The sequence below is a fragment of the Anser cygnoides genome, chromosome 2, assembly GCF_040182565.1.
Source record: "Anser cygnoides isolate HZ-2024a breed goose chromosome 2, Taihu_goose_T2T_genome, whole genome shotgun sequence".
Classification (NCBI taxonomy): domain Eukaryota; kingdom Metazoa; phylum Chordata; class Aves; order Anseriformes; family Anatidae; genus Anser; species Anser cygnoides.
Window position 1 is genome coordinate 36188022 of NC_089874.1, and position 26341 is coordinate 36214362.

The 26341-nt window shown below is 38.4% G+C and overlaps 1 long non-coding RNA gene across 1 annotated transcript in view; it reads right to left on the bottom strand.

Annotated features, from left to right (window-relative positions):
• Nucleotides 1–25567, bottom strand: part of LOC136790042 (uncharacterized) — a 37536-nt gene extending 11969 nt beyond the window's left edge. The window contains exons 1-2 of the long non-coding RNA XR_010829200.1: nt 25366–25567; nt 628–745 (exon numbers count right to left, since the gene is read on the bottom strand). This is a non-coding gene — a long non-coding RNA (uncharacterized lncRNA). The remainder of the gene's footprint in view (nt 1–627; nt 746–25365) is intronic.
• Nucleotides 25568–26341: the final 774 nt, after the last annotated feature.

Sequence of the window (26341 nt, forward strand, 5' to 3'; positions counted from 1 at the left end):
TTTTCTCATTTTTCATTTCTCATTTCTCATTTTCTTCATTTCTCAATAGCAATATTTCCTTCATTTTCTCTTATTGTGATTTTGTTATTTCCACTGATCAGTGGATAACTTATTTTCCTTTATTTTTTAGGTCTGGTTCCATTATGAAGCTTGAGCTATAACTGTCTCTGTGGATGAACTGACTCTAGATGTTCCTTCTTAACCAAGCTCATTTAACCAAGCTTAACCAAGCTCACCTCTCTCTTATGAACATTCCATGTCTTAAAAAGTATTGATTATTCTAACTTCTTCTTTTCTTATTAGTAGCTCCCAAAACTTCTCAGTTACCACTCTCCGGTCTTTGCTAATTCTGTGTGCAGCCTTACTAGCCCCACATTAGTCTTTTCATTATTGCTTTTCTCTATTCTTTTTTAAAATATAAAAATGAAAGCCACCATCTTCTTCTGGGAACCCGCGCCAGACAAATCCTTCTTTCCTTCTGTTGTCCATTGCCTTCCTTCAATTTTCCAAGACCACTCCAAACTCCTCACTCTCATTTAGACAGCCCCTATGTATATCTTTAGTCATGTTTTATCTCACACTCTTCTTTCATTGACTTCTCTCATTCCTAGCAGAAAAGGACCTTACCAAGACTTCTTTTATCTTTCTCATTTTGGGACAAGCATTCTGGCACATTTTCCAGTACAGTGAATGCTCTCTTCTTCCTTCTGCCAGACTCTTCATGCTCTCTTCTTGTTCAAAACCTCTTTAAGATAAAATAAAATAAAACAAAATAAAATAAAATATATTTTTTGGAAGGATCATTTATTTCTTCAGCCTAGCAGTCTACAAATTCTGTCTTCCATGGGCAACTGTCTTATGATTTATCATGACTTCCTTGTCTATCTTTATTTTATTATAATTTCAAAACTGTGCTGTAATTCTTTCAACGATATTGAAGTATAGATGACATATTGTTATCAGGACAATGCAGTGGTATGATTCTATGATTCTATGATAATGCAATTATATTAATGCACATGTTAAAAGTATTTTGGCACGATTGTATACAAATCTGATCCCCCAAAAAAGTAAAAAAAGTTGAAAGTTTTGTAAGCTTAATACTCCTTAGTTTATTAAAGAAAATATTAAAACCAGGTTTTAATGTGATCCATAAATGGGCAGATGTATTTTAATAGAAGTGAGTTCTTCAGACTGTCAGACATGGCAATATTTAATATCTGGAAGCTGAATACATACAAATTAAGATGGGAAGTAAGATTCGGTCTTTTAAGAGTGAGAATAATTAGCCATTGGAATAACTTTATAGCTATGCAGTGAATTCTTCATTTTAAACCTTTAAATCAAGATTGGATATCTTCCTAAAGTATATATAGTCTAGTTCAGACAGAAATTCTGAGTTTAACACAGGGATTTCTGGATGAGTTTCTGCAACTGACTGTCAAGCAAGTTGACTGTTATCCATAAAGTCTATGGGTGAAGGCCTGGCCAAGTTTAAATAAATGAAAAATAGTCCTGAATTTGGTGGGGTCAAGAGTTTAACCTGGGTGTGTACGAAAGTTGGAGCTAGCCATGAACAAACAGCCAAACCTCCCTCTGCTTGTTGGTCCTCACTGGCCGATGGTGAAATCAATGGAAAACGTGATCCCACATTCCAAAATGTCCTAAGGCAGCCTCATGCCAGCAACAATTTCACATGGCTCTCCCTAGCACTGGTTTACCAAGTGACATGATGGCTTTAAATATTTTAAGCAGCACACCCTATTTTCTTGCTTTACAGAACAGGAATAGGTTTTGATACATGCTTTAAGATAAGTGCTTTGCAAAGCTGAGGTAAAACATATGACACTCTGGGCTGGTTAACAAGATGGTTATTTTCTTGTCGATGAAGGAGGGGAGACGGTATTTTTATTTTGTTTGTCAGGTTGGATTTCCTGAGAGGTTACATCATGTGAAAGAAACCTTTCAACCTTTTCATGCTGCAGCAGAATTTAACTCAGTGTGTTTCTTCCCATGAGGCCAGAAACATATTTCTGAGTGCAATAACCTTGCATTGAAAGGCTACTGCCTGCCAGCTCTGAAAACTAAAATTCTCTACATAGCAGTTCAGGCTTCTTGCCACAATCTCGCCTTGAAGTGTTCACTTCAAGAAGTGCTTGTTTTTCACCACATCACTGAGCAGAAAGCTGCCAAATTTTTTGCCTCTCTGCAGGTACCTACAAAATTCAAAATGGGTTGGATTTTGGGGGCACCTACATTTAAATCCCGAGGAGCATTGAGGTGGAAGGCTAGGCACTAAAATATTCTGAGGACCTGGGGCCTTCAGTTCTGGGAGCCATGCCGAAAACACTGGCTGACAAATTTAATGTACGTCCCTTTGAATAGCCATCAGATGGTAACATCATTGACTGTTATTGTTAAAAAGAGAAATAGAAAACGAATGCTCTACTGAGAAATGTATTTGAATGATTTTAATAAATTATGCAGTTTTTTTTTTTTTAATGTAGGTGATCATCTGGCAAAGGTTAGTTTGAGCCCATCACTCATTTCACTTGTAGCCTGTCAGGCACATTAAAATACAAACATCTACTAGTAAAAAGCTAATGCCTTAGACTACGGCAGCTCCTCACAGCATACTCTGAAGTTCCCAAATGAAATACCAGGTCATTTCCAATAATGGCCACACAATCAAATGATCAAGTGTAATTAAAACAAGAGATTCATTATTTTTGCCTGCATCTGCACTCCTGCTTAAACACTGTCCACATGCTGCTATGTAATTAAGCACCTAACTGCCAAACTCTTTTTGAATCCAGCATTTCTCTCTTTATCTCTCCCTCTCACCCTCCTGACTTGCATATTAACATCAGATTGGAAACCGGCAGAGAACCAGGATCTGCCCTCATAGAAGCCAATGGCAAAACTCCCACTAGGTCCAAAGCTTACTTCCCCCTATGTGTACATGCTTACCAGCTCATGGCTTCATAGTGGAGGTAAGTATTTCTCTAAAAGACTTAGTTATGTCTAATTTAAAGGGAAGACACAAACAACCATACAGCAGTCTCTGTTGCATCTCAGCAAATGCTATTCTTTTTAATAAAAGATTAAGATCCATTAACCCAAGAACTGTCAAATCTTATCCAGAATAACAGTGCCTAATGCTAAAGCTGGCTTATAAAGTGTGGGAGGACAGACAAACAGTCTTTTCCCCTGGGCTCTTTCTTTTTCTTTCCCTTTCCTTTTCAAATGACCCTCCCCAAATAATAGAACACAGTGCTTTATGTTTCAAATGTACCATATGGCATGACGTGAGTGCAGTTTAATTACGTATTAGCATATTCTTACAACGAGGGTTGGCTGTTTAAAGCAGCTTGACAAAACATGAATTAAAATATTTGCATGAACACTTTTGGACTAAATCTGTCTTTGTTGTTATGAACACTTTTAAAATTGTGAATGTGTGATAATCTCACTAAACTTTCACAGCATGATATTGTGAAACAGCAAGAGAAGTTAAATCATGCTTTTCCTGTTTGGGATTTTAACAGTTATATTAAGGACCACTGAAATACGCAAATGACAGCAGCTCTCAACTCAATATGATTATATGATTTTAACTCTTTCTTCAGATTTTAAAGTAAAAATAAAGTAAAATTAATGCTAAGGTCAATATTCCTTTAAAATGCAAAGTATGGAAATTTGCTGGTCAAGATTTACCCTGCTTTCTGTCTCATTAAGAATGTTTCTTTACTGATACATTTAACCATCCTTGTGCTGTCCTCAGCACTTGCAAATGATCAATGGCATCATTTGGTGTCTTAAGAAGGAAGCAATTAGCAGCAAATTTATATGAAAGATTTCTCTGAACGTGAACCCTCTCCTACACTCTGCCTTCTCTTCTATTATTGCTTCTACTGTTGCTGAAGCATCACATCTTAAAATACCTTTTAAACAAAACAAACTGAAAAATACCTACCCAGACTGCCTGTACATTGTGGGCTGTCCTCAGATGTTACCGGGAACATGCTTTCCTTTGCTGACTGAAAAACAGTTCTGGGCATTTTTTTGCAAATATTTATACACGAATTTCATGGAGTTACTGATAATCACTCACACAAGTAATTTTGTTTGAAGGCTCAGAACCAGTGTTTGTTAAGTGATCCAGCTCTTTCCCGTACTGACATTTCAACTCCCCAGTGCTTAACGAATTAGGGGCACTCTCCAAACATGCTCCTGCAATCCTTTATCAGTGACATTCTCCTCACAGTTTGTCTTGAATTGTTTTTATTTTGCTTCCCATGGGTAAAATGCTTGGCTTTCTACAGTCTGGACAAAGCCTATATACCCCTGAAGCTTACAGAAGAGGGATTATGTGGAATTCGTACAGTGCATTGGCCTGGTGTTGGCTCCATGTGCATGGATGAATGGCATCCATGTCCAATTGTTAGTCTCCCCAGAATGCTCTCTCCAGTGATAAAGATGACTCATGTTTCATGGCGATTGGTGGGCCAGCAACATCTGATCAGACTTTTCCCATCATTTGTTCCAGCCACCCTTGGGCTGAAAATTATCTTCAGAGATTTTTTTTTTTAAATATAAAAGCAGCATTCAAGAGTTTGCCAGTAAAATGTATATCTAATTCAATTTATGGGATAATTTCCATTTTAAGCCTGATTTTAGCCTTGTCTAATTTTCTGAAAACAAAATAAAAGCTACTTTTTTCACACAAGCCTTGCAAAAATAATACAGTTTCCACTGGTAAGTTGTGTGGGAAGAGGAGCACTGCTATTGGAAGGAGTCAGCCATCTTAAGGTGACCCCTTTACAGGTGACCTTGGTCCTAGTTACAAAGGTTTGCAATTTAAAACTTGTTCTTTGTCCTCATCCTCTGTCTGACTAGTACAGTACATTGATTTTCACAAACCTGAAGTGTACTTGAGAGCAATCTTCTTTCCATTTGTGTTTTGGGGGTACTGTCCTTCCACATGGCCCATGTATGGTGTGATGGGCAGGGGTGGAGGCAGGAATTGAACCAATTTGAAACCACAGTGCCAGGGCTCTGCCTCTGCTGGCAGAGAAAGAAGAAGAGAAAGCAGAGCCTGATAGAGCAACGCTTGTAGCCCTTCGGACAGAGCTTTCTGGTAGTTTCAGTCTCACTCCTTTTCCCCACGCTGGTGGAGCAACAGGCAGTCTGGGCTCTGGCACAAATAGCAGGCAGTGGGGCTGTTGCAAAAGCTCTGCAATTTGCTGTCCTGCCCCCTTTCCTGTCATCTGGAGGCAAACCTGGTTAAGACATCTCTACTCAGAAAAGCCATGGTTAAGACATCTATACCTATGAAAAGCCACTCAAAAGCATGGCAAGCCAAATTCTGTTTCCTCTCTGATAACATGAACTAGTACTAATATCTTGCTTGTTCCCTCAGAGGACACGGTCAGGGAGCACACAGAGGCCAAGAGGGTGAGGAGAGGATGATATTTTCTCCCCACCCCACCCTCAAGTAGGGAAGAGCACTGGCAGATGGGACTGTGTGACAGTGAGGGCAAATGGACAAGATTTTCTGGGAGAACTTGAGAAAGTGCTGTGGGGCTTTAGGTTGGATTAGAAACATCACAACTTATCCAGGAAAGACTCCAGGTAGTTGTGCCTCCCCACCACCACTGTAGGCATGTAAGTCAATGAGATATATGGAGCCACAGGACCATCCACAGGGCATCAGACCTCCATGGCCAAACAGGGTATATCTGAATATGCTCACAAGCACAGGCAGGGTATGCTCAGTATTTTCCCCTAGGAAATACCAGTGAGGTCTCTAGGGCTGTTGCTCTGCAGGTAGCTTTGCAGACTCCCTCCAATCTCATCCTCTGGCCATATCTGCATGGTGACATCAACACAGGCTCTTCCTTTATGACTTTGCCACCAAAATTACCAGGATCTCTGAGTAATTGAATGCATTCCCTATCTCCCTTCATGCCAGGGAAGATAAAACTATGTAGCACACTTGATTTCTTTGGACAGGTCGAAGTGTTAGTTGAGCCATGCTTATCAAATAGTCACATTGCTAAAAGTTGAGCTAAATAAAGTTTTATATTAGTAGAGCTTTGAAAAAGGGCTGTACGTGGGCTGTTCAGTTTGACTCAAGCACCAATCAGGAGTATTCGAAGCTTAAAGTGTGGTTTCAGTTCTACAGTATATTTCTGAGACTTCTGCTTAAGACAGCAGAAATCTCATAAAGTCCATTTTTTACTGAAGGATATTAGAGACACTTAAATCTGAACCAGAAAATATGATTCACAACTGAAATTGTACCAGTTGTTTCATACCTGAAAGTTTGCAGGTGAAATGTCTCAGCGCCTGGAAACACAGGTAAATTTAGGTTTGAAGTTCTGGCTTTGACCAGTTTCTTTGTGAATGGTACTTCTGGTGGTGTAAGTTATTTGGGGAGTAAAGATGCGATAGTACTGAGTTATAGACCATATTTTTAACTTCTGAGGTCTCAAACAAAGCCATAAATGCACATTCCATAGTTCCCAGACAAAAATAAACAGAGCCTGCAATTTCTAATCCATTCCTCCTTTCCCTGGGTGCTGATTAGATTGCATATCCTGAAAGGGATGAATTCAGGCTTTTCTGAAGTTATTTCTTAGAGGTTCATTTGTGTTTTAATGCAAATGTTTTGTAGATTTGAAATATATATGGAACAGCTGTTCCTTCTGCATAGGACAACTTTTGTGTAAGCTCTTCAGAAGGAAAAATAAAACACAACAACACCAAAACCCCACAGCTATTCAGTTGCCACAGGACACTGTGGCCTTCTTTAAGCCTGAAGAACATCCTCTCATTCCAGAGTCTCAGATATGGGATGATTTTGACCATCACTTATCTGACACTAATTCCATGTTTAGAATACTGAGGGATGGTATGTTTTTATCTTCTCTCTTAAAAAAAAGGAAAGACATTTCCTGGGCCAAAAAGAAATATCTTGCAATGAATTCTGATAAGCCCAGAGTAACTAAATAAATTTCAAGGCTTTACAAGTAATTCAAATATCAGTGTTTAAAATAAAATAACACTTAAGAATGTTTCCACAAAAACAGTTTCATCATGTGACTGAGCTCAACCCATGCTGCTGGCAACTGTTCACGTTCGCCCCTTAGATGTTACATTTGTGCTTCAAACCCAAGTGGTTAACACCAAGCTTTCTGTTTTTTCCTTTGTGCTGTTGTCAACCTATTCAAATGCAAAATAGTACTCCACTGCCTAATCCCTAATCTACATTGAAATCCAGAGTAGCCTTTTCAGGTTTATGGGTCATCTTTAACCTGGTAAAACTGTGGGTGGTGCTTCCAGAGCCTTTTCCCTCTTAGTAGACCTCTAATGGACTAGCACATTAATAACATAAGGGATGTTTTATAAAGGCCAGTGCTTCCAGCAATCTGAAGATAGACGGGTGCTCCTTTACCCTCAGTGATCTGACTCATAGACAATATGGGTGTTTTGACTTTTACTGGTGGGAATCAATATACTCTAGACTGAAGGACAAAAGCATGACACAGCATCAAATGCCATTAAAAAATATATGGATTAAAATAATTGAATACGTCATGGGAGTGGCAAAAATCTCAGGCTAACGTTACGTATACAAAGGCCTTAACCTCTGCTTATTCAACACTTCCTATCTGAATAGACCTTTGAGACCAAAAAGCATTAGGATTTGGTGACATTTAAAAACATGCATTGATAATATGAGAGCACTTATAGTTGTGCTGTAATCATTACAAGCACAGGAACTTTATGGTTAAAATGTGCTCCAAAGCTATACAAACGCATAAAGATATGTAAATACAGGTCTAAGTAACAGCAGCTCTGCTCTTTCCTACCAGTAACATGATGGAATAAAGAAAGTTATAAGGAGGACAAATTTGTGTTTTTAGTCCCAGGTGTATTAAACTGATTTACAGTGGCTTTTTGGAGATACCTTTCTCTTCTCTGAAGGAGCAGAAGGATATTAACCTGATGCTCATCTCTTCTAAAACGGTAACAGTTAGCCAAAGTATTCATTGACAGCTACCTGATTCCTCCAAATGTAGACTGTACTGTTGAGTTATGTTAAATTGAATTACATTTGGAGTTTAAGATATTGACACTATTCTGCTTTTACTACCTTTGAGACTGAAAATACCTGACAAGTATTCCATCATTTACTGATTTATTTCACTGTTGTTTAGCAACAGATTAAAAGAATTGCTTGAAAATTATGACAAAAGCATCCAATTTCCAGAGTCATAGTACCACAAACGGAGGGAGGTCAATATCTGAATGGGGTGTTGGATTCTTTCTTGGATGATACAGCAGCAGCCTACCAAAACTAGCTACTCCAGAGTACGTGCTCTTTGCCTGTGATGACATTTTCTCTCGTTCTTATAGGCCCTGCTTTGCATCAGGTAAATTCCCCTGACTCTCAGGGGAATCAGAGTAAACCCAATTTAAAAAATATATTTACATTAAAATTTAAATTTTTATTGAGAGGGGAAACCCAAAGTAGAGGGAGATGTATGTATCATACTGGTATTTTGGTGTAGTCTTAATTCTGTTGTTAGATTGTAGGATCCTTTTCCAGGTGCCTCCTGAAGCAACTATATTACTAAATGCTGAAAAGAAAAGCATTCCTGAGCTTACTGGCAGGGAAACAGAGAAGAGCCGTCTCAATACATGCCTTCTCTCAGCAGCATGGAGAGACACAGCTCCCATAAGCACTTGTGAGCTCTACATTTCCTTGTGTTCGGAGAAATCAAAGAAACAGTAGAAAGGAATCTGAGGTTCTGTCTGAATTTCAGGAAACACTTTTTTTTTTTACTGTGAGGGTGACCAATCACTGACACAGTTTGTCCATAGAGTTTGTGGAGTCTCTGTCCTCGGAGATATCCAAAAGCCACTTGAACATGGCCCCAGACAGCCAGCTCTTGGTGGCCCTGCTTGAGCAGGAAGGTTGGACAATATGAACTCCAGTGGTCCCTTCCAAACTTTACCATTCCGTATGAAGATTTTTGCATAGGTGTACTTTTTTTACACAGGTCCAGTTCAAGATTTTAGACCTGCTTTACAATATCACCCTCATTTTGAGAACTACCAATCATATTAACCTGAAAATTATATTATTTTCCTTGCAAACTGGGTGCTTAATCCTTTTTGTTAAGGAACAGACATGAAGCTATGACAAATATCTCTTGCACAGAGAATGTGAATATATGGGCCTGTAATGTTTCTTACACAAACAATGGTTTTGTCTTTGGTCTTTGAGTGCTGCTGGGTTAATGCTCATGAGCTGTGGTGGAATCATGCATATCATTCACACCAGGGTAGGTACTGGTGATATGATCCCCTCCAATTTATCATCTGAATGCCTTTTATTTCTCCATTAGCTCAAAAAAAGTCACTATAGTATTGCAAACACTGACCTCACAGATAATTATATTCTGAACCTTGGGTTAGCTTTTCTGGGTAAATAAATTAAGAAAACACATACCCAAAGAAAAATTATACCAATTTACATGGGATAAGAACATGTTAATATCTGGGTACATGTACACCAAAGGACTTGATTTCAGCTGGTTTAGCTCATTCCAGTATTTCTTTCATGTGTTTTACTTATTGCACTTTAACTGACCTAGCCAAATGCCGAAAAAATGGTTCACACAGCTCAAAATTTGTCTTGTTCTTACTTCTCCACAAACCAGAGGATGAACAGAATAATTGTAGAGGCTTAATCCTGTGGAACTGTACTCCATTAGATACTAGCATTAGGAAATAGCTGGGAAAAAATCCCGTACTGACGTGAGAATAGTGCAAAAGCATGTGTTTTATTAATTCAGCCTAATTACATTATTCACCCCTTATCTATGCAGCTAGTCAAAATCACTGTTATGCTCCACAAAGACAAGAGTCTTAATAAAAACCAAATATTAGAAGTGTTGTTTGACAAGATGCAGCTTATGACAGAAAATGGTTTCCTTTCCTTAAAAAAGATGTCATCATGGTCATGTTCAGTGATGATTAATTGTAATTATTGTGTTTGTTTCACTTAATTCCCTCTAGATGGGCTCATTGGATTTCTGCTGTGCATGTGTGTCAGTGTGTGTGTGTGTGAATTTATTTTTTGCTGGACCTCTCACTCAAATAGGAATGATATAAATGTTCTATGGCTCTGTTTGGAAATGGTAGCCAGCTTTGTTGAAATGCAGAACATCACCCAGCTGGCATAGTGAAAGCAAATGACACTCAAGCTTCAGAGTCTTTTCAAGTATGCTAGAAAACCATTTCCTTTACATTTTCTAATGCTTCACAGCATTGCCTCTAATCATAACTAACACTTACTTTGTGCCTAATGGTGCAAATATCATGTATGATGGCGTTTTATCTGAGGTGGCATAAAAACAGTGCAAGAAATCATTAGAGAAAATGCTAAGCAAATGTGAAAAATCAGCAAAGTTTAAAATGAAATGTTCTCTCTTGATTTCATACATTCCTGGCATAATAATACTGTAGCATATCATTATCATTAGTTGTGCTGCTTGAATTAAGGTTTTATAAACCAGTTGGTTATATCTTTGTGTTAGGAGGCGTTCTTGTCAGTCTGTTTCCATCACAGCTGTCTGAGCTGCACTTTTATAAGAAGGCCCAGAATGAAAGATAATATATCTAACCACCAGTTTGACCCTTTCTTCATTTTGGTTATGGGTTTGATACATAAAAAGATGGAGGGAAAACTTGCATTTGTACAACTCTTCAAACAGTCCAGGAATGGTAAAAAATACATTTGCAACAGGTGATTCAGAGGCTGCTTGTAAGGAGATGACCCAAGTACCTGGGTGTCATAGCCAAAATGGCAGTTCTAGTTGGGAAAGGAAAGATTTAATTATGATGACTTTCATACTTTATTTATTTATTTATTTATTTCTAATTCCAAATTGTGGTGAACTTTCAATTGAAGTCAATATAGTCACAGGAAGCAACTTGTATGATTGTGATTTTGTGTGTGTATTTTAGCTTTTGCAAACCACAGCTGAAAGAATAATATAGTAGTGAAGTCATATTTCCCCCTCTCCTCTTTTCCTTTTTTTCACCTCAAAATAATCTGGAATTTGTTCTTATGTCCATAATGCTGTTTCATTCCATTCAGCCATTTCAAAAAAAATGGAACAGATAGATGAGCTACTTTGAGCCCAGAGTTAAAATTCTTATCTTCAGACAATAATCCACATCCCCTCTTCATATAATCATTTCAAAGTTAATCTTGCTTCCTACATAAACATTTAGTACACTCATAAATGTAGAAAGGTATACATTACTAGGACAAAACAAAACCAAACTAAAACAAGCAAAAAACAACCCAAAGAACAACACCCCAAAGGGTACCATGCTTCTAAATTACAGGTGCTGTATTATATGTATTGTCAGTGTGTCATGAAAGTTCCCTTCTGAGGATGGACACTGATTTGCACACAGACAAAAATTTATAGGACTTTCCCAGGATATTAATATTTCCTGTCACTTTTACACATACACAGATAAGGCATGTGCTCAAATTAGCGCTCACCAGGTATCACATGCACTTCAACAACATCACTTGAGATAGCTCTAAGTTTGGTACAGGATCTTTGAAAGAGCACTCCATTATTATGTTTCAAAATAGTTTTCTCAGGTTTCAGTGCATCTGCTGCACTTAGCAGAACCTGCTGGCCTAAGCATAACCGGGCAGTGAGATGCTGATAGTGGCCTCAGAATCAGATCAAGAAGATAGCTGTAACGATTAGCCTGACCAGCCTTATAGGCATAGTGTAAGCACATACACAGAACAAGTATTCAGGAATGTCAAAGTCTGTTGGATTCATCCTTCTGATGTTTGTGTATGTATGTATACCGATATATTTACAATGACCCATTTCTGTTTCACAGCTTTGGATGATGTGACAGAGATACCACTGAAGTAAGCTAAATCATGTCTTCTGATGAAGGTATTGTTGAAATGGAAGAACTGGCTTTAAATGGGATCTGTATTCTAAGTGAGGCAAGAGCATGTTCAAAAGAAGCAGAGCCCTATTAAAAAACTCTCTTTGTTTTGCAGGGAAATTTTATATCAAATAACAGAGCCATTTTCTTTTTGTGGTAACAATATCCACGGCAAAGTTTTCAGAACTGGAAGTGCTGAAGAACAAGGAGAGAAAACAGAACCTTCAATACAATTCCTTCCTACACACTTTTGGCTGAACTTAATTTTATGTAGAAAATATTTGCACCATATCAATTCTGTTATATTCCCAGGCATTCTCTCAAAAAGAAAACCAACAGCACAATGCAAATTTTTATGCACCTAAGTGATATGTGCTCAGAATAGTGATTGGCCCCCTGTGGTATAGAGAAAAAATGAAAATCTTTGCTAATTAGACACCTTTATAATAAGGAAATTTAATGGTTACTGTTATGCAATCAAGAATGAGAATTTCTTCCATTACAACGAGCTATTCTTCACTACTATGCCAGAGCAACCACTAATTTTATTTTCAGATCAATAGCTTGTATGTTGAGTTAATAAATGTGAAATGTTAATGCAGTATCAAACAGCAATCTAGGCCTCTGGGTCCTAGTAACATCCCTTCTAATCAGCACATTCTGCAGTGATATATTGGGCTATCTATAGGGACAGATGAATCATACAATACAGAAAGCTGCTGTTAACTCTCATAATAATTCCAAGCTGGACAGGAATCTCTAAAGAGGAGCTGCCCATACATGCTTTTTATCTTATTTGTCTAATAAAATTTGTGTAATTGTGAAACTTGTTTTCTCAAGAGATATAATGCATATTTATTCTCTGTCTTAGGCCAGTTGAGCTAATAATGATTGCAATCAATAAGAAAGTCTTTCATCAGTATAGTTTTCTAATAGACACTTTAAGGGTCTCCAGCTATCACATGAACCCACTTATATCTTGTGGGTAATTTACCAGAGATATCTTGCGAAAATTACTTAGAGGAGTTAACACTTATTTTCATTTGAAGCTTGTGAAAACCCCGTGAGATCAAGGGATAGAAAACTATTTTATCTCTGCACTAGAATGGTAACTAGCAGATTCAGTTTTCAAAGGCCCCTCTTTACAGCCTCTGAAATTACACGAGGAATGGTCTCATGCCAGCTTTCACATGCCTCTCAACACAAAAACATGAGTTTTACACAGGCCAAAAACTTTCATATGAAAACCAGGCATGCAATTTTGCATTAAAAGTTAAGAGAACACATTTGAAAATTTGCCCCTAATTGTCTAGTTTGCTGTGCTTGCAAATGAATTCATTGCCAAGGTATATTTATGGGACACGTGAAAGTCATTGTTATTCTCTTTTTATTTCTTTTGTCTGCTTTAGTAATTTGGGTTCTCTAACATTTTCCATATGTAAGTAAGGGCACCAGAAGGCCTCGGTGCGAGGCCTTGGGAGTGCTTCTAGCTCTTATTGACAGCCAGGTTCTTCCTTGAGGTGCAGCAGGGCTCAGAGCACACCCATGGAGTGCATGAAGTCCAGGTTAGCACACCGTATTATAGATAAAACTAATACACATAAGGGTTTCATGGTGCCACATGGCTGCTAGCTTTCCTGACTATACTGTGATTTCTGTAATGTTCTATGTTTTATTTAAAGCTCCAAGCCCTAGGACCAAAAGGGTGTTGGCTTTTCTATGCAGAAAATGAGTTTCCAGTCCTCTTCTTTGCAAAGGAAAACTTAAAATACATTGAAAGGCATACATTGAAGTGTGGAGCTTGAGACCAGAACATTTATTTCAAAATTCCATCATTTCTAAACATATCTCATTTTTAAAGACTAACTCCTGATTTTGAATTATATGCAATAATGATACCACAAGGTTTATAAGTACATCATTACCTTTCTTGAGTTGTTTTTATTAATAACGTTTTTTCTGTCTCATTGTTTATACTAGTTCTTGAAGGGCAGCCAAGCTGAAGTTCGTTCACATTAAATTTTATTTAAACAGTTGCAAATAGTGATCTGTCTCAAATGTATTCAAAAGATACTATCTAGGATTTCTTATGTAAAAATGTCTTTTTATGTCTTTTTCTTATGTAAAATTATGTCTTTTTTAATGAAAGATGAAAGTAAAAGATGTTGATAAATGGAGCCAAAGGTGCAGACGCTCAACCTGTATGTATTGGTGTGAATGCTTTTCCCCTTACTAATGGAAAAAAAAAAGTGAAAAACATTTTACATTCTTCAAGCAGAGCAAGCAGAGGACTTGTCTTTGCAGAACGAGTCATTTTAAAACCATTTACAGTGTTTCCATTCAAATTATAAGCATGTGTTTGAGTTTCAGTGGGAGGGCACACACTTCACTGTGTACAGGATAGCGTGTGATAGGTGAATTAGCGTGGAAAGAAATTCACACTAAAATGTTTTATTGATGAGAGACCTCAAATATTAAATAAGAACAAGAAGGTGTTACATAATGATACAGACCAAATTAGTTGAAAACAGAATCGTTCTGAATATTTGCCATTCTCTTTTTAAACCTGGATAGTAGGCAAAAAGCTATTAAGGAGAGAGAACTTTCTATGTTAAATACAGGGAATATAAAGACTAAATATCCCCACAAGCAGAGGTAGATAATTTTAGATAACTGAAAACAAAATAGATTCCAAGCACCAAGTGCTAGAAATTCAGTGTTAGCTTTGTAAATTAGTACAATTCTAGCATCGCTACCAAAGAGGTACATTTTTTGCCTATGTGTTACTTTTGTAGAGATTGTTAGGATCTTGCAATAGTGATAACAGAAGATGCAGTTGAAAGTGTAACTTTCCTCCTCTGACTGTAGGAGTACCCATGCGGAGCTCAGACATAAAATTCAAGACTTGATGGCAATTTGAGAAAAATTACATTTCAGTCTAAGTCCAGAAGGAACCCAGCCATTACAACAGTCATTCAGAACACCAGCACAATATGTAAGCCAGCATAGCACAGCATGATAGCCTTGTTATCATGCTAAAATATAAACTAATGACAAATTTTAAAAGATAGAAATCAATAATACAACTTTAGGTCAGCAAAAAGCTTTTGCAAATTATCCATGGAGATAATTTTTCTCATGGAAATCTGAGGCAAATATTGCCTCTGAGCATGGTTGTCTGTGCAGGATGAATCTTCACATAAAGCAATGATTCCTGCTTATTTACCCACTTAATAATAACACTAATCTCCAGTGGAGCTGTACAGACATTTATTCTAACCTGGTGGCTAAAAGTACCTTAGACCACACCAACAGACTTCTGTAGGCATTCTTCCTTATACCCTTTAGACATACATTTTATGGTCTTTTGCTTACATAATATCAAACTGTGAAGTTAGAGTCCTGGGTAAGACCTTGCTGCTTAGCTTAACTTTCCCCGTAAGGGCCTTCAAACATACCTGCCTCTCACCACTGAGACAGTGATATAGATAGCTTAGGCTCTCATTTTAGATTGTCTATATTTTGTGTGAGAAAGATACCTGAATGCAATTAAGATGCTGGTTAGGTGGACTCCAACCCAAAATTTTTCCTGCTTTTACATAAAGATTTAGGCACTGAAAGAGTAAACCACTGCTAAATATTAATTAAGCATTGATGTATAATTAGGGGAGTAATTGAAAAAGAGATTTATTATTTATAAATTACTGCATTTTAATTATACCTAGAAAATTCCTAATATTTCATTTGAAGGTCTATGAGCTTTACTCCTGTGCAAATAAGCGTTCAAACACGTCTTTCCAACATGTCTTTTCCACAGGCCCTTTGGTTTAATAATTGTAAATACTGGCACTTTTTTTGTGTCAGTTATCTGCATTAGATCTTCCAATGTCTGGGTTCAGCTGAGAATTTCTTGGACCTTGCTTGCATCTCCTGTGAGAACAAGACATTCACACTTTGAGGAACATAACATTGAACATCATGTTGAGTATAAATAAACTTGCTACCTGGAGAGTATCTATTATATGTCCTTTTGTAAAAAATATTCCTTAAAAGGAGGATTCTAGGGAAGAAGGAGATCATTAACTTGTCAATGGGCTTGCAGAATGAAGGCCATGTTTGTGATAATTGGTGAAAAGCATGGACAACTTTTCATACTGCTCTGAAATAACAGCAGTCTTAAAGACCAGTTCTCAAAAGATATTAGGTGTTATTCGGACTGGAAGGGATGTAGTCTGGGGATTAGCTGCTGAGGGCTTTCTCTTGAGAAGATATCCCAAGATGTGACCAGCACTTTGGTAAGGAAATCATCTTTTGATTTCTGTGGGCAGGTGTGGCATGCCAATTCTCTGTGCAGTGTTGCCAGCTTTCTGAGTGACTTCATCTTCACAGGGCTGTTTGTGAAACCAGCACAATTGCTTCTTCATCTAAATATACAGTCAGAGAGCAGAGAGGAAGGAGTGTCCCACCAGGTGAAGGTTTTGAAGAACTGCAAGACGTGACTGGAATCTAAAGAAGAGCCAGTTAGCTCACACCCTTGCAGATATGGGAAAGGCAGTATAGAAGAGGTTGAAAAATGGTGCCATTCTTTAAACTGAGCAAAATCTTGCCTTGCATTAGGGGCATTATGGATCCAGGACACACCAAAAATAGGCTCTATCTTCCCCATGCAAACAAGTCTTGTTTGAGATAGAGACAGGATGCCTCTCTATGATGAAGCCCCTTCAAATCATGCTGAAAATAACGGCTGGGTATGCAGTAGATATAACACTACAGAGAAGTGAATTGCAGATTTCCCAGATGTCCCAAGGCTTTTTATGTTTTTTTTTTTTTTTTTTTTTTTTTTTTTTTTTAAGAGCAAGAATTAATTATAGACCAGATTTTAAGTAAGTTGAGGAGAGCTCACTGAGCTGGGAAGAAAAGGTGTTATGAGGCATCCTCAGCAAACTGTGCTGTCATTACACTCCCCTCCTAACCTGACTTTGAAAGAAGACAGAAGATAGTGCAGCCCTTTCTCTACACATGATGGGGTCCCTCCCTTTTCCCATCATATTTTATGTTGTGTTTTGTTAACGGCATATATTCCTGTTTAGAAGAAAACTTAATTTAGAAGCCTGCCCTCCTGATGCAGTCACATCTGGGAAGCTGTAGCTACATACTCTTATCACCATTTTAAAGACAGTGCTGAGGTTAAATTTCCAAAAGTAACATTTGAGCATTTGAGCAAGAAATGAACAAGAAAACCAAGAAAACTACTTTTTTTTTCTTTTTTTTTTTTCCTGTACCAACTGGAAGGAAAAAAATGATCAACCATTATGACTAGTTTATCATAAAATGTGGTACTTCTTGCGGAGATGAACATGTCAGCAAAAATTTCTTCTGCCCCCAATCCTTTGATACATTTGTAGGAAAATATTTACAATATTTACTTGCCTATTCAGTAAACTGTAATTTTACAACAAGAACAACACTGCTACAATTACATTCCATTCAAGTAATTCTGTGGATTTATACCATCATCTAGCAGGTGGCCTGCTGACCTTCAGCCACTGGATAGTTCTATGTGGTGTAAAGTGGCCATTCTTAAAATATAACATCTACCTGCTGAGGACAACATTATGCTGTTTATGAAACCATATAATTTCAATAGCCAAACTCAGCAAGATTTTATTGCTCTCCCCACCTGTAATTGTGGGAGATCTGACTCATCATTCCACAATCACCCCTCACCAATGAACGGCTTCACTAAAAGTCTTGAAGTGACTTGTTTTCTCATTATTCCTGTGCACATTGCCTCTCCTATATAAGACCCTCACTCACAAGGTTACAATTAATTACAGTTCAGATTAACACCACGGAAACATCCATGTGACAAACTCTTCACTGCCTTGTTGATCAGAATGATGTATACTTTTAGCAGCATGAAGATAAATTAAAATTCATTAATATCTAAAAAAATTGCAGCTGTTTTAACAGTAAACTTCCCTTTTGTCTAAGATGTAACAATGTAAATATTCCTTCAAGGATGGAGATATTGGAGGAGGACTTGTTAGTATTAGGTAAGAGGTTGGACTGGGTGATCTTGGAGGTCTCTTCCAACCTAGACGATTCTGTGATTCTGTGATATTTTCCTCTGTTTTTCCTCATTAACTATAGCTCTGTATTAATATAGGACTGTAGTCAAGTCCTGCTTCAGGGTTTTTGTGAGTTAGTTGCAAGGATCAGGAAGCAATACCTGGCACTATGGTATGCAACTCGAATTTGGATTTGGATTTTTTTTTCCCCTCCTGTTTAGGCATTTGCTTTGGCAATAACTGAGTTGGGCCACTAGGTAGGATGGCACAGCACTTTGAGACTCCTTTCTCAGGTGTTTCCTGGTACATGGCCTTATGGCTTAGACAAACTAGTAACCAAAGCTGGAATGAAGGAAGGGCTGGCAGAAACCCCATTTTTTTCAACAAAGAATATAGGTCACCTGTCAGAATAATCTGATTCTAACAAATTCCCTGCCCTGCAGCAAGACGAACTGTTAAACTGAAGAGCATGGTCATATCTGCAGAGCAGTAAATTAATGCTCTTCAGCAGATAAATGGTTGGATAGTTCACCATAAATACCTCAGACTACCTGCTTTCTACTTATGGCGTACAATCAGTGTGTGACTGATGAACTGAAATGCTTCAGATTCACCTAAGCCATTGGACTCAATCTGTCAACAACTGTACTAAACTGCTTGGCTTGAGCTCTGTAAAAGGTCAGGCTGAACAATGCAAAAAATCCCCCATGGCAAGAGGCTCTGAGTCTGGGGGATTTGTGCAATAGAATTTTAATCTCTCGTTTATGTTTGCAAGGGAAGAAGAATAGGATCAGAGGGACTAAAGAAAAGCCACAGTAGAATTCAACATGGATGTCTCAGTTAATACAGGATCTTGGCTTCAAGAAGGACTCCTGATGCCAGAGCAGGGGGTCCCCTTTCTCCCTCTCTCTCTCTTTTTTTTTTTTTTTTTTTCAGTAGAGCATAAAGCTGTTGTACTTGACCAGGTCATCATGTCAGATATGTCACTAAAACCAAGTGAGGGTTGGTTATTGCTTTGAAAAGTGATACCTACCTTTTTAGATGTTTTCCCAAACTCACCCTTTAACAATGATTACTTGGAAATCTTACTATTATTCTTTTGATAGTACTGTTGGTGAGACTGGGATTTTCAGGTAAGTAGGGTCTTGTGCTGGCAGAGTGTGTGAAAGGGCAGAGCTTGCTGGAGCCAAGGACCTCTCCATGAGCTCCTTGGCACATCTTTGTCTCTCAACCACATGCCTAAATCAGAGCAGTTTGCCTCCTGCTCTAGTCAGTGTCAAAGTGACACCCACAATCACCATCGTATATTTCATGTTCCTTCCTCCTTCATCCCATACCTTCTCTTGATAAGGGGGAGGTGATATTTGGTTTTTATAATTTTCTTGCCAAAACATCTCTGAAAAAAACAAATATTGTTTTATTCTCTTCACAAAATGACTTATATTTCTGTGGTACTGGCTTGTGACACATGGCTCAAATAAAATAAGAGGAATTTTATTTGAGTCATAGCTACATCTGAAGTGCTAAGTGGTGCCTAAAGGAAAAAAAAAGAAGTTGGAAAATACAGATGGGATCAGATTCTCAACAAGTAAAATTGTCATATCCTCACTGCTTTTGAGTGAATTTGCACCAGCTGAAGATTTGACCCATGCATTAAAACTGCTGGGAAAGCCAGTTTATTAGTCATCTCAGGTAAATGGAAAGAATGCTCAGAAATGAAAGACAACACTCTTTATTTGACTTCTTCAAAACATTTTTAGGCTTTATTGTTAATAAGATTAAAAAGGAGATGAGCAATAAAGATATTGGAGCTGAGTTTATTATGAGAAAAAGTACACTTCAGGAAGAGTGCTCTCCCACCACTTAGCCTGAAAGTTTGTGTACACATCCTTCCATTCACATTTTTTTATTGCTGTTTGCCTAGAAAAAAAGTCGCCATTAAAAGAATGTGAGCAGGAGTGCATTGCCTCCCTTCTCCAGGTTACTCTAGATGCACTGATCCATGCATTTCCCATAACTATGTAATTTTCTGCCAGTCACGACTGTAGACCCTTCAGTGGGTGAAACCCTATACTTCCTTAAAAATAAAGCAAGTCGTCTGACAAACTGTATTCCTCCTTCCTTTTGTGGGCCATTCATTGACTTTATTTTACTGAGGGAACAAGGGGAAGTTTATAATAGGATCAGTTTTGTTTGCAATTTGTTTCTAATAGATGCCAATAAGCCGGTTAACTAGGCTCTAGTTAATGGAAATTTTATTGTTTTTCCCCCTGCAGTGCACATGACCTTTTCTTACAAGAGTTTGTGATTCTTGAAAACATGTATCTGCTGCCTTGCCTCAGGGTCTGCTTACAACGGCAGGGATATGACCATAGGCTCTTCTGAACTTGTTCACCATCTCTCTGCTTTGAGTAGACCAAAATACTTTGATCATCCTGTCAGTGGCAAATTTACAGCAACATACTGGCTTTTGTTCCATGTGTATTTCTCCAAATATAATATCTCCCTCAAGAAATCAATGATAAGCTGTTAAACTAAAGAGCATGGTAACATCCACAGAGCAGTAAATTAATGGTCTTTTGTGGATAGATGGTTACAGATTTCATCATAAAAAATGGATAAAAGATTACATATCACACAGAGCGAAACTTTTAATAACTCAACATGACTTTTCTTAATGGGTTTTATTCATTTTAATCATTATAGTGTCAATGATGATTATAGCCTTATTAGATTCTGGTGATTGAGGAGCCTGTTTATGAGATATTGAAAATCTTCATCTGCTCAGAAGTGGAGTTGCAGGCTGTGTAGGTTTGATGTGTAACTTCATCTGTAGAAGTAGGGCTTGCCAGAAGAGTTTCAATTAATACTTTTACTAAATTGCTCCTGTCTGTAGTGACCTAGGTCACAGATGACTTAAGGATTCCACAACATTGGCTTCTCAAAACAGTAGACCAGAGACAGTGTAAATCAAAGAGAGCTGAGGAACTAAAAAAGGAAGAAAAAAAGGGGGGGTGGAGTGCATTTGTGGCAAAAAGAAACTGATCGTCTCTCTCTAGCAGCCACACAAGAATCTAGCCTTATGCTATCACTCCAGGCTAACTTTCCTTCCTAGTGATGGAGCTTTTCACATAGACTTGAGCATGTCTGAATGTTAAAAATTAGAATGGCACTTAATATTGTCTGGGACATGAACAGAATAAACAAAAACAGGTGTAACAATGCTGTGTAATTATTTCTGCATTTAGAGGAAGAATTACAGTATCACTAAAAAAACACAGCTTTTATAAAAAGTACAAATCTATGTTAACTCCCTTTAATGTGGACCAGAATACACAAGGCCACCATTTTGATTTTATTTGGCTCTTGCTTAAAGCTGGTTAAATGAACCCTTTTCCTTGTGAGGGCACATTTATGATCTAGAAGCTACCAAGTGAAAATGATGTCATAAGTTCATTTATCATTACAATGGAATATTTCTACTAGTCACAAACCTCTCTCTCTCTCTCTCTCTCTGTGTAAGAGGAGTGCCAACTTTCTCCTACAAATCTACAGTGTAGGAATTAGATAAGGTTTAGATACCACATAGAACCACATACATCTGTCTAAATCATCCTGAACTGATTCATCTTTTGAGTCCTGAAAATGTGAGTACTTAGACATATCCTGCCCCCTAGCCTTACTCTGCCTTGTGGCACTCTCCCTCACTGTCAGATGTGCAGGGCTTTCAGGCTAGCTGGGATCCTGCGGGTGTTAGCTGGACACCTGGCTTGGTCACATCCACCTGCTCTCAAATATTACAGGAGCTGGGAGATCTTTCTATACTAGGGAAATTAGCAGGACATCTTCAGAAATGCCCATGCCCTCCTCCTTCCTTTTACTTTGCTGGGTATGTTCCAGGAGTAACCATGGCCAAGTCCCTAGCTTCATCTCATTGCCCAGCAATTGCTTCTGGGCAGTGTCATGCCTCTTTCAGAACTCAGACTAAATTCTGTGTAATTACTGCAAGTTCATCCTGAATAAGGATTTCAGGATTTGTTCTGCTAAAGATCCAGTAAGATTTTGCAGTGCCACTGGATTAATTCCTTTTTGCTTCTTTTCAGCCCTAAACCAGCGCTAGCAGTCTTCAAAGATGTAGGAGGCATGTCTGACAGAATTGCAGCATGACTTATAGAATGACTAAGGTTGGGAAGGACCTTAAAGATCATCTAGTTCCAAACCCCCTGCCATGGAGTTGGAAAATAACATTTTCGATGTCCATTGGGGATAGAACAGTGAGTGTTGGGTTTAAATTACAGGAATGATGATGGTTTAGACTAGACAGCAGAACAAGGCAGTATAGATGGCTAAGAGTACAGACTGTTAGGGATTGCTGTTGGTCATGTAGGGAAGTTGTGGAAACATCTCTGGAGTTTTTTTAAAACATTAGGGAAAGAGCTAGACAATTTTCACAGTCCCTTTTAGCCCTGTTCTTGATGATTTCTAAGATTTTCCTCCTTGTTCACAAGTTTCCACTATTTTTTTTCTTCTTTTCATAAAGATCCAGGTAGGCAAACACATTCCTAGTAAATTACCTAAGCTTACTCCAGATTTGAGTTTTTCAAATTGAGTTTTTCAGGTACTGTATTTTCTTTTCTATCTGTTCAAATTGTATGAATCATCACAAATTGGCTATCAGAACTTTCTAAAATCACTGTATTGGTAAACGAATAACCATACTTGCGTTAGAAAATTACAAAAAAAAATCTCATCTTTCCTAAGAAACAGTGCCACAAACAGATGCTGGAGGAATCCTATATGAAGAAGAGTCTGTCAAAGACTCTTTGACATAGCCAGCATGAGGTCACAGTTACATACAAAAGCTAGGTGGGTCTGTTTGTTGTTCTTGATTCACTCTTCTATTATGCCATTTGCATTGCAGGCAATGCTCCAACTGCAGACCAAGAAAATCAGTGAACTAGCATTTGCTATATTCTTACAGATATCAAGGGCTGGCAGGAGATAAAATACAGACTGAAACCCCACTGTTCCTTTCAACCATGCCCGGTGTCATGCATTGCTTCAGACAGCCAAGAAAACATCATTCTAGCTTTGCTGTGTTAGGCAACACACAAGTACACAATAAAGGTAAGGAAGCAGGCTTCCAGAATTACCATTTCTACAGTTCATTCGCTTGATTCCTCTTTTCTTGCTAAGTGTATTGGAGAGGTAACAAACTTGTCAAAGGATGAGAAGAAATGACAAAGCATGTTTGTTTTAGAAATGTCTGGGGATTTTTTTTTAATTAATGTGACGATCACCTAGTGAGCTGCAGGGCAGACTCAGTAGCCAGGACAATCCAAATAAAGCCCACATGCTCTTGTTTTAGTCACCTCCCTTTCCTCAGGGCAAGCTTATTAACTCATAAATGGGAAATCAAGGTTTAAGGTAGTGCTACACTCTTAAAAGCAGAAATCTTTCTAGCACTGCACAGATGAAAAGTTGGGAATAAGCCTGGCTCCCTCTTGATGTCTCTATCTGGGCCATCTGGTAGCTTCTTTGCTAATCCCAAGTCTCTCCTGCTCCCTTCTATCTGCTCCTGTTTCGCAGGAAAGCAGTTACACCTTAGGAAGGGCACCCAGAAAGGACCAGTAAATATGCCTCACAGTTCTCCATGTCCCCTGCAACCCTCAAAAAAGGGGCAAAGAGATTTCGATGCCTTGGAGCTGTTGCATGGCTCTGTCTGGATCCTTCCTAATTTGCTCACGAGGCAGCGCTCCCTCCCCAAAGGCAGCAGAAGAGCAGCTCTCAGCTGCACTGCCGCAGGAGCTGGGCAGCGATATACTTTTGTCTGTGGTTCTCCCATTAATCAGAGAGAAAAGCAGATTGCTCCTGGCCCGGATCACCAGTAAATTACTTCCCGCTGCGTGCTGGGATGGGGGAGCGGTGGGCTGGGGCTCTGCTGGCTCCCTGGCAGCCTGCTCTGCCCGTCAGGCACAGACGAGGGATGCACGGAGGCCACCCAGGGAGACTTTCACTTCCTTATTCCCCAGCGTGGGTGCGTGGGGCAACCTTGCCCTGTACTAGCAGGAAACACTCAGCAAATATATCAAAAGCACCAAGGCAGAAACTTGCAAACCGCAGTCTCTTTATGCTTATGGGAAAGGCTGATAGCATTTAATAGAAAACAAATACCTTTCTGAACTCTCCTATCAAGTTTCATATGGATTTCTACAGACTGGGCTTTGCAGATGAACATGGAGATTAATGTGGCTACAGGACTCATCAGAGAAGTGTGAAAGCCAGATACTCTTCTTATTCTAACCATCTATTGAGTTCTCTAAGTTTTGTCTGCATCAGACATTAGGATACACCATAAAACTTCACATCATCCCATCAGAAGACGGACCAAGCTTTCCTAGCGTGGATGTATGTTATATTAGGATGCGCAGAATTTGGCCAAGCATGCTAAGTCTACATGTAGTAACTAGCCAGGGTACATTTCCACATGTTCTACACAACAGCTTCCTTTTCAGGTGATGTATTAGGAGACTTGTAATGCAAGCAAATAAATAATGATTTATCAAAGTGACTGATCAAAGCCATTGTATCAAAATAAAAATATATCAGTAGTAAATTGGGTGATTAAAAAAAATGTGTTTATTTAGAGAGATACACCAAAAATATCTACCCCCAGTATTTGTTTGTTTGTTTGTTTGTTTTCTTTTCATTAAGGTCAAACAGCCTATCTTGTTTCCTGGAATTTGGCTTGTAGGTTCACGGTCCCATCTTTTTTTCTTTTATTGAGGTAATAACTAATCGTTTCTACTCCATACCTTTGTCATATGTAATTGCCATTTTATTGTTCCCTAAGGTCAATTTTACTAAGACTTTTAAAAAGCTGAATTTAAAATGACTAATGCCGATTAAAAGTAGGAATTTGAGGTTGCAAAGCCTATCACAGCCTTATGCCATTTCCTGTGGCTGTATTTTAAGGTAATTAAGAGCAGATCTCCCTGTAGTGCATCTTTGTAAAGTAACTGCAAGTGCATTAAGGCACTGGCCGACCTAGTAAACATTCACACTTGTTTGTGAAGTGGGAAGCTTTTCCCTAGCTTCGTAGCTTTTTTATTTATTTTTATTTTTTAAAGTTTTTCAGTTCTGCATGTCTACCTGCAAAAGTTCTTCCAATTGGCTACCACCAGAACCACTTTAAACCTCCTCCTCCCCTGCCTCCCCACCCCGTAAAATCCAGGGACAACAGCATGTCATATATAGTACCGGTGTAATCCTGCCATCCCTTACTCACCCGAACAAAGCCGACACAATTTCTGGTGGGGTGACGGTGGCTCTTCTTCTGCTCAGGGTGGGGTGGGAAGATCCCTCTCCAGATCTTCCTATTCAGCTGCTTTCAAACTAACATTTTGGCAACTTCTCTGGGTCTGCTAGTGCCAGCATTTTTGGAAATCAGAGCTACTGGTTTACAAAGGTAGTGAGGGGTTTTGAACATTTGAAATTCTTAAACTGAGAAAAAACAGACTATAAGTAAGCTTGACGGAGTTAATGAGCCCAGTCTCTGGGTGTGGAACTGTTAGCAAAGGTAACGAGTTTTACCTTTCAGCAGAGCTTGCCAGATTTTGTCTATTTCTGCTCTTACTCCAAAGATTTTACTTCTCAACCCAGAATTCACAGCTGAGAAAAATAAAGGTATATACTAAAAACTTCTGGAAAGACACTGGTCACTCTGTGAAAGAAAGCTGGCTAAAGTATGATATATATTTTTATCATAATTATGATTTTTTTTTTCAGTTCTATGATGCCTCTTTTTAAAGGTACTATAAACATTATTTGAACCAGGTTTCCATTACTAGGAAAGGTCAAATCTTACAGTAGACTCACAAAGTCAGGCTAGCCATTAGTAAATAAGGGTTTATGGAAAACTCATAAAGCACCTAAAGTGCCAGCTTATGTAATGTATCTAACATAATAAACACTCTGAGGGGAGTCTAGGAGTGGAAAAAATGCAGTTTTTTATTATAAAATATTTGAGCATAGTTGAGACTTTACAAATTGATGAAACTGTGTGAGCCAGAAGGCTTGAATCCATGAAGCTTGAAAACTCAGGAGACCTTTATCTTGCTGAGAGGAAGCATTTTAACAGACCCTACAGGGTGAATTGTTAATACAATCATATTCACTGTGCACTCAAAACTTGTGTAGGAGAGTTATCTGGCACAGACTTTGTGAGATTCACGTTGCACTAACTACTGTACAAGCAACTGCAT